The sequence below is a fragment of the Betta splendens genome, chromosome 15 (assembly GCF_900634795.4).
Source record: "Betta splendens chromosome 15, fBetSpl5.4, whole genome shotgun sequence".
Taxonomy (NCBI): Eukaryota; Metazoa; Chordata; class Actinopteri; order Anabantiformes; family Osphronemidae; genus Betta; species Betta splendens.
The window spans coordinates 1,156,900-1,166,454 of record NC_040895.2 but is presented as its reverse complement, the minus strand read 5'-3'; the positions used below and the strand labels follow the sequence as shown (position 1 = coordinate 1,166,454).

The 9,555-nt window shown below is 46.2% G+C and overlaps 1 long non-coding RNA gene across 1 annotated transcript; it reads right to left on the bottom strand.

Moving 5' to 3' along the window:
* Positions 1-680: 680 nt before the first annotated feature.
* LOC129603082 (uncharacterized) lies at positions 681-1,255 on the bottom strand. Its single transcript, XR_008692662.1, has 2 exons — positions 1,157-1,255; positions 681-988 (listed from the first exon to the last, which is right to left on the bottom strand). It is a non-coding gene; the product is annotated as an uncharacterized LOC129603082 (long non-coding RNA).
* Positions 1,256-9,555: the final 8,300 nt, after the last annotated feature.

Here is a 9,555-nt window from a genome sequence, read left to right as displayed (position 1 = left end):
CTGGAAAACTCTCGTTAATAGAAAACACTACTTTAGCTTACATTATACAAATAAATAAAAGTTTGAGAGCATAGCTGAAATAATATAAATACATTTTACATTTACCCATTTCACTGTTTTTGTCTTACTTGCGCTGCTGCTCTGACATAATTTTATTTAAGAAATGTGCATTAATTTTTAGCAATCACTGCATGACCTACCTGAGAACAAAAAGCATTGGTTCAAATTATATATTGACCTGATGTATTTTTACTGCTTTTAATTATGTTTTTTGATCAATCTTGATAAATCTGACAGTAATATGTCTCTGTATCTGAAGTTGTTACAGGTATCTAGTCTACAGAGGCTTATGAGCTGGTGCTGGGGATTCCTGGGTTAAAGAATCTGAGTTGCCATTTCTTCATGCTTGGGTTGTAGATGAAGGCAGTTTCCTGATGGATAAAACACTAAAACACTCATTGTATGATAGATGTAGACCACCTGTGGAATAACTCCTTTCCCATTTGAATAGAAATGTGCAATACCCATTAAGATTTTTTTTTATTTATATATAATTTATATGCTTTTTATTTACAACTTTATTGCTTACCATATTGTAAAGAGAAAAACATGTAATTTCAATACTATGATTTCCTGAATAAAAGAGGTTTCCCTTCAGAAACAGAGTTAAGTGAAATACGTAATAGTTAAAGCCAACTTTATTGTCAACCAAAAAAATGCACCACTACTCCAAAGCTAGAACAAACTGTTACCTTCACACTCCAATGTGCAATGTATAGGTTACTGAGTTAATTCAGAAGTCTGGGGGTTTGAGGACGAAGGAGAAGCTTTTGCAGGGCCTTGCAGACGAAATGCATGAAAGTAGGGTAAACAGGGAGATGTGGTGATCCTTGTTCTCATAACTATTTGGAAGACTGAGCGGAAGCAGTCCTCTACCAGATGGAAGCTGTGGCTGTCCTCACCATCACCTCATCAAAACAAAAAGGTACTGCAATCAGAATTGTAGATTAGTGAAATGTTCATTATTATGTAGGTGAAAACCTTCTCTAATGTAGACAAGTTACAATTCAAATATAAAATCTAAACAGTATATACACCAAATAAATTAAAATCTTCTATTGCCTATCTTACTGTTAGTACATACAAACTTACACACCTTCACTCCTGAGCTGGGCAGCAGATGTCTGTACCAACAGTCTGCAGTGATTTCTCTGTTTGACAGCCTCTTTGCATGTGGGTAACTGGGATGTGCCCCTCTACAGTATAGAAAAGACAATGTTACATTTACTGTAAATTATATTGGTCCTACAAATATAATGGCTATGGTACAAGCTATAGGTTACTGACCAGATAAGCAGCAGTTATTGTAGAGATGTGGCTAATTAGCAATCCACCGCTCCCTGCCTGTAGCCGCTCGAAGGCTGAGAGCGATCAGCTGTTCCCCCCAGGTGTATGGGATTACAGAAAGCTGGATCCACCGCTCCCTGCCCGTAGCCGCTCGATGCTGATAGTCATTAGCTTTTCTCAACACAGGTGTGTGGCTGCAGGAGCCCACATGAGCACATTTGAAGGGGACAAAGGCTTGGTCGACTGGCTGTAGTCGTTAGCATAGCTAGCTATTAGCTTGCCTCACACATAGGTTACTACATTTTAAACAGACAAACTAACATTTAAAAACATTATAAGTATCAAGCATGTACTTACTTCAGTGAGTGAATGACGGACTGTAGGAATAGATCCTTTTTTTCCAACAGGAGCCGTGAAACAAATACAGCATTGTACGCACCCTTGTTTAAAATGCACATACGTATAAATGCTGAGGCAGTATTTCTGGCAACAGCCTGTTAAAAATAAGTGACCCACAAAGTCCTCACTTGTTGATCCCTTGGTAAAGTGAAGACACTTTGGTGTTGGTTAGAACACCTAAGAACCGAACTATTTCTATGGTAGGACTTGGGTGCTGCCGTGCTCGTCTGTTCACGGTGTCCAGTTTTGGTTCGGGATCATTGTGGGGGTGGTGGTTCAGGATTTGCAGGGAGAACTTCCTACCAATCTGACGACAACTGGGGAACGGTCTCAGAGTAGGATGAGGTCTCTCTCCATTGGATGAGATAATTTACGTTTTCAAACGTGAAAAAAGCAGGAAATGAATTTTAAATTCAATTTAGTTTTATTTATATAGCGCCAAATCACAACAAAGTTATTTTAAGGCACTTTACAAAGTTGGGTTTAAAACCTCACACAACTAAACCCAACAAATCCCACATACAGCAAGCATTTAATTTGACAGCAACAGTGGAGAGGAAAAACTCCCTCTCTAACAAGGAAGAAACCTCCAGCAGAACCATACTGGATGTGGGCGGCCATCTGCCTCGACCGGTTGGGGGAGAGGATAGAGAGAGGGAAAAGCACAACAAGCAACAACAGAGCACAGGCAGGATGGTTGGACCTGGGACTGGATACAGGCAGGATGGTTGGATCCGCAGATGCCCATCACAGACACCAAACTTTGAGTCCTATGATACCTGTAGGTGAGGACAGAGAGGGAGAGAGAGTGGGGGGGGGGGGGGGGAGAGAGAGAGGAGAGAAGCACAACTACTGGAGAGAAAGAGACAAGGTTAGTTAAACGTGGGACAATGATGGGTGGTTATTGGACAGAGGAGGTAGAAGGAAACAGAGGAGCTCAGTGTATAAATTAAGTCCCCCAGCAGTCTATGTCTATTGCAGCTTAACTAAGAGATGGTTCCTGTGACTAACAATAATTGCCAGTGACCTGAACCATCTCTAACTATAAGCTTTATCAAAAAGGAAGGTTTTAAGCCTAATCTTAAAGGTGGAGAGTGTGTCAGCTTCTCGAACCTGAAGAGGGAGCTGGTTCCAGAGGAGAGGAGCTTGGTAGCTAAAAGCTCTGCCCCCTGTTCTACATTTAAACACTCTATTTTTTTTACTGTGCTCAGTGTGTGTATATGTGACCCATAGAGTCATAGGAACGCTCCAAAATGTCTAAAAAGTGGATTTTGCATGATACAACCTCTTTAATGTCTACACCTGCTCTTATGGGGAATCAAGAGTGCAATGAACTCATCAATAATATGCATAAAGCTGCTGTGTGCATTAGGAGTTTGACTTGTAAGTCAAAGTGCTACTGAGCTCAATCCCTTATCTGCTGCAGCTGCGCCGTTGTCATAGAACAGGCAGGAACCTTCACTGATCAGCACAAAGAGCTGGAGTGAGGCTGATTTCCACCCCAGCTTAACAGGCTTGTTACAACAAACATCATTGGAAAGAAGACAAGTATGACTACAAACAAGTGAAGAAAATACGCTGATAGAGTGAAAACTGTGGCTGTAGTGACAAGGTAAAGAGAAAAGGTTTGGCATAAGAAAGCGACCCTCCACACTCTAGTTGTGACATCACCCACTCAATTAGAGCCAACACACACTAATGGAAAAGCTGAGAATTCCTCAAAAACCACCCTATGCTTAAACTGATATAACTCATAATCTGTTAAAGTTATCAAAATGCTAAACAAGACATTAATAGTTGAATAATTGAAGATTGTTTTGTAGTTTAAATGGTGTCTGTAGCTTAAAGTGTGTTGAAGTAGTTAAAGCTGAAAGCAGACAAAGCTGAAGAGGATTTGAAATGCTTCTTTCTTTAATTTCAATGGGAAGTTCAAAAGCTTAATAACTTAAAAAATATGAAACATATGAATGAAAAAAATTATAACACACTTCTTAAAAAGCTGAACATTTTGATATTGGAATGGTTTCTGTAGCTCAAAGGATGCGGGAGTAGTTAGGTGTGGAAAAATGTACGGAAGAACTAAAAATAATAACTCGATAAAGCATTTCCATAGGAAAATGCACAGTGAATGCTTCCATACTGAATGTATTGCTGAGGAATTGCTAAAAAATGGCTGAAATATTTAAAAACATACCTGAAAGTAGCATAAGCACATAAAGTATAGATGAATGCATCTGAACAGAACTGGGTGTTGTTTTAACAAAGCTGAATATTTTCAGAAGAAGCTGAAGCAGTTGAATTTCAAATTAAGGATAGTTCAAAGAGATCTGTTGAAATTCAAGATTTGCTAAAATGAAAAGAGAATGTAAAGGATTGCTGAATGTCATGAAATATAGCTGAATGTATCAGGATAGGGTCCAATAGGTGAAACAATAGTTGAATGTTGTAGAAACATTTAAAACAGCTGACAGCAGCTGCAGAGGAAGTAGCTGAATTTTAGATTTGGAAAAAGTGGAGCATTTGATGACGCATGTGCAGGGAATTGCTAAACAGTAATATGTTCTCATTAACTCATCATAATTGTTGATGATTTTCACTGTTATCTAAGTGTTTTCTCCTCTAGCGTAGCTCCTAGGTTACTTTCCTGCTATGGCTTCCCCCTTTTCCTCTCCCTCTTGCTCTGTTCAGTGCTCGGTGTGTCTTATGTTTAGCTTATCCTCTGCCTCCTTTAGTGATGGTAATGGTATCTGTAATAGGTGTACGCTAGTTGCAGGGTTGGAGGCGAGGTTGTTAGACTTAGAGTCTAGGCTTCGCACTTTAGAAAACAGGCCAGCTAGCCAGGTCCCTTTAGCCGGTGCGGAGCCTCCTAGCTTAGCTGCTACCAGTCCCCCGGCAGGTCCCAGGCAGCTGGGTAACGACTGGGTCACGGCTCGTAAGAAACGTAGCTTTAGGCAGGCGCCCACGGTTCACCACAAACCGCTTCACGTTTCAAACAGATTTTCCCCACTCAGCGACACACCCGCTGAGAAACCCACTCTGATCACTGGTGACTCCATAGTCCGAAACGTGAAGTTAGAGAATCAAGCGGTCATAGTTAAGTGTTTGCCTGGGGCCAGAGCGGGCGACATTGAGTCTTATCTTAAGCTCCTGTCTAAGGATAAGCGTAAGTACGCTAAGATCGTAATACACGCAGGAGCTAATGACGCCTGGTTACGCCAATCGGAAGTCACTAAGACTAACTAGATGTTGGTGCTGCATTTGATACAATTGATCATAACATTCTATTACAGACACTAGAACATAGAATCGGGATTAAAGGAACAGCATTGGGATGGTTTAAACAGATTCCAGTTTGTTCATGTTAATGAGGAATTCTCCACATGCACAAGGATTAGCTATGGAGTACCACAGGGTTCTGTGTTTGGTCCAATTCTGTTTAGCCTATACATGTCTCCTCTAGGTGAGATTATTAGGAAGCATTCTGTTAATTTTCATTGTTACGCAGATGATACTCAGCTATATATGTCTTTGGAACCAAATGAAACAGATCAACTAGTCAATATTCAGGGTTGTTTAAAAGACATCAAATCTCTTAGTTAAGCTGCAATAGACATAGACTGCTCGGGGACTTAATCTATACACTGAGCTACTCTTTTTTCTTCTACCTCTTCTCTCCAATAACCTCCCATCATTGTTCTATGTTCAACTAACCTTGTCTCTTTTTTTTCCAGTAGTTGTGCCCCCCCTCTCACCCCCACTCTGTCCTCACCTACAGGTATAATTGGACTCAAAGTTTGGTGTCTGTGATGGGCAGCTGTGGATCAAACCATCCTGCCTGTATCCAGTCCCTGGTCCAACCATCCTGCCTGTGCTCTGTTGTTGCTTGTTGTTGCTGTGCTTTTCTTTCTCTCTCCCCTCACCCCAACCGATCAAGGCAGTTGGTCACCCACATCCAGCCTGGTTCTGCTGGAGGTTTCTTCCTCGTTAGAGAGGGAGTTTTAGTACAGGCACTCTTCGAGGGGCTCAGGTCAGGCGGTACCCACCGGCGTCTCTTCGGCTGTTCCCACTACCAGCTTATCGGCTCCAGCTCCCGTTCGTGTCGCCGCTCAATCGGCTCAAGCTCACGTTCCTGTCGCCGTTCAGTCTGATCAAGCTCACGTTTCTGTCGCCACTCAGTCGGATCAAGCTCACGTTCCTGTCACAGTTCAGTCAGCGCAAGTTCACGTTCCTGTCATCGCTCAGTCTGATCCAGCCCATGTTCCTGACACCACCTCATCGGCCCAAGCCCGTGTCCATGCTGCCGCCATAGTTCCCCAGCCTGCATCAATCTCCGCGCCTCAGCCTGCATCAACTCCTGCGTCTCAGCCAGCATCAACTCCTGCATCACAGTCTGCGCCTCAGTCTGCGCCTCCGTCTGCACCCAGCCCTGTCTTGGCCTCAGTACAGCCACCTAGCCACGCTCAAGCTCCACCTCAGCCACGTCACGCTCAAGCTCCATATTGTGATGGACAGCTTTCCTTTAACAAGAAGAGTATATATACTCTTCCTGATTTATGGTTTATTTAATGGTTTATTTAGCTAATCCAAAATGTGTGTGATGTTGCTGTGTTGGTGGACAGGTTAGGTTTCTGCTTTAGGGTGTGTATGCGGAAGGGTGGGGGGTGGGGGGTAAGGGGTGCAACCAGCTGCTGAAACCAAGCAAATCTGTTAAGTAAACAATCGGAGCAGGGATGTACCTTAGGCTAACACATTCATAACTAAACAACTTTTGTACTGTGGTTTACCTTGGAGATTAATACTAATACCAATAATAGTGCTAAGATATGTGCACATACTCATACAAACATATACATATCATATACATACATATGTGCATTATTATACATATCCCATACTACTTAATAAAAGTCATGACATACAACACCACAATTTCCATATTCACACACACATTATTGATATTGGTAGTGATAAGTATCAGTAATACTTACAGTTGGATTTGGAAAGTGTCCCACTACAAGGTTAGTAAGGCTGTAGCTTGATATTATTCACCCAAAGGGTGAGGCAGATGTTGGTGAACAATGCCACTTGTGGAAGCCAGGGTGATGTGAGGGGCTCGGCCACCACGCCCATCCAACAAGCAGAGGAAAGAATCCTAGCAGCCAGGGGGCCCACACACTTTCAGGTCCAGGAGGGCAGGTGTTGCGACCCAAGCCGCCCACACAGAGCCCCCCAGGCAGAGCTGCAGCAGCCACAGAGACAGCACCCGAGGTCAGAGTGGGCAACTGGGGGTCAACGCTGCCCGCCCCAAGAGAACCAGGGGCAAACACCGGTGGGAGGATCGGCCTGAAAGAGTGGAGCCCGAGGACCCATGGTCCGTAGGGAGCCCGCCAGAAGATGCCCCCGTGCCCAGAGTGGGGCCCACCCCCAGTCCACCACCCCCACACGAGCGGAGCGGGGCCTACCCCATCGGCCCGACCTCATCCCCTGGCACCACAGCGGCCTGCAGCACAAGGCCAGCAATTGGTGGGGGTCAGCAGAAAAGAGACCACCCAGGCAGACGATCAACGTACCCTGGGCGGAAAACCGGACCCCCCACAATCCAACCGCACCACACGCATACAAACTCACACAAACACAGACGCATACACCCACCCACATGTACAACACACATCATCACACACACACACCATAAACTCTCTCACAACAACCTAGTCAATCATACGTGAACCAATGCACTCTCAGATACATTCTCGCTCCCACACCATTCGCTCGATCACATTCGTGGGGAGGGTAGGTCTCCGGCCTGCTGTTGATGTGGCCCCAGGCAGGGACTGCAGCTCCTCCCGAGCCCCGCCCAGCCCCCCCAAGCCGGGGGAGGCAAAGGGCAGCAGAAAAGGTACCCCAGAACCCTGCAACCCAGCTTGGACGTGAGTGTGTGGAACTAAGGTGCACTGAAGGTGGGTGACACCTCCAGGAGCACGACCGCTGGCTGACGGTGTGTCTCCCGGACAGTGCACCCCCTCACCCTAAATGTCTTTTTGCAGTTAAAACTGGGTGGTGATCTCTCCACCAGGGCCAGTGGGCGAGGCCACAACTGTCCTCAGCCCCAGGCCCTAGTGAAGGAGCCCACCCCCGGCCCTAAATGTATGTGTATGTGGCTAAGTATGAGGAACTTTGGGAGATAGCCAATACTCCGAGGGGTCCAGCAGACAGAGCCATCAATGGGAAGGCTCTGTCTACTGGCCCCCCCGGAAAGAGCCCCCAGATTCCTGGACAAGTGTGTATGACTAATGCAATTAGAACTGCAGAGCATCCCACTTGGAAGGGACGGAACCCCTTCCCAGTAGCCCCGGTCCCTCCATCAGCAGGACGCCCCTTGCAGACCTAAGTGGATGGATGCGGAGAAATGTAGTTGGGAAGCAGAGCACCAGGGTCCGCAGAGCCAGGTTCCCGACTGGCTCTGCTACCCATCCCAACGCCCCCCACAACCCCCAGCCAGGAAGGGACAGCCGAGACCCAGGGACCGCAGTACTACTGCCCAGGCGCCACACGCAGCACAGCCAAAGCCATCCTCACCCTTCTTTCACACTTACCCATTCTCTCGCTCAAGTATGCCCATGCTCGCCCCGTGTAGTGTGACACTCAAACCCACACACATACTCTGCGGTTGTGCATTGAGGGCCAGCCTCCGCCCAGGGCCCAATGAAGGTTCTAGCCTGAGTAGTCCGCCAACCCCCCCTGCAACAGGCCCGAGCAGTTACCAGAGGGCGTCGGACCGCTAGGGCAGGCAGCGCCCCACCCGAGCAGGGGCAGCGCCCCAGGGGAGAGACACCCCTCCGGGCACAGGCAGGCACCCCCAGAGGGAGTCCCCTGGACGCAGGTCACCCAGGTCTCCACCCCCAGGTCCGCCCCCGCACACCGGCAGGGAGGACCGCCTCCGGCTCCCCGGAGACAGGCACACGCCAACCCTCAAAATGGTCCCACTCCGGCACAGGACCGCCGGTCTCAGCAGCCACCACACCCCCGCCGCAGGGGACCCATGTGGCCAGCCCAGAGTCCACCAACCCGTTGTCCTGGTTCCTTAGGCAGACAGGCACCCCCAACCGCCAGTCACCCCCCCACCACTGTGCCAGACATGACGCAGTACCCGAGCCCCACGCATCCTTACCTGGAAATGGAATCAATCAGAGTATAGTTTTGGTCATTGATTTGATGAAGCAGACAATGTGTCTAAGGTGGTATAATCTAACAAGCTGTTCAGGTACTGAGTAATGTTTAATTTTTTTTTTAGTTTTCCAGTTCATGAGGATGATCTTCTTTGCGACACAGAGGGCAGAAAGAAGTGTGTGTGATGAGTTTGTCTCTAGATCAAGCCCACTTAGATCTCCTAGAAGACAAAGTGCAGGGGCCGCTGGGATTGGACAGCTTAACTGGGTTGACAGGTGTTCACATACACTTTGCCAAAATTGCTGCACAGGTGAACTTGACCAGAATGCATGTAGGAATCTATCTGCTGTGTTATCTGTACAGTGAGGGCAAATATTTGAGTTTGTGAGACCCATTTGGAACATCCTTTGTCCTGTATAGTGAGTTCTATGAAGAATTTTGTATTGTATTAGTTGTAAATTTGTATTTTTTGTCATTCTTAATAAATTAGAACATATGTTATTCCAGAACGTGTAATTAGTGGTGATATTGAGATCAGCTTCCCATTTAGAGATCGGAAGGCTCACTGTCTGGTCTACATTGGAAATTAAGATATAGATTTTGGATACTGTCCTTTTCCCTGATATATCCATAAATCGCTCT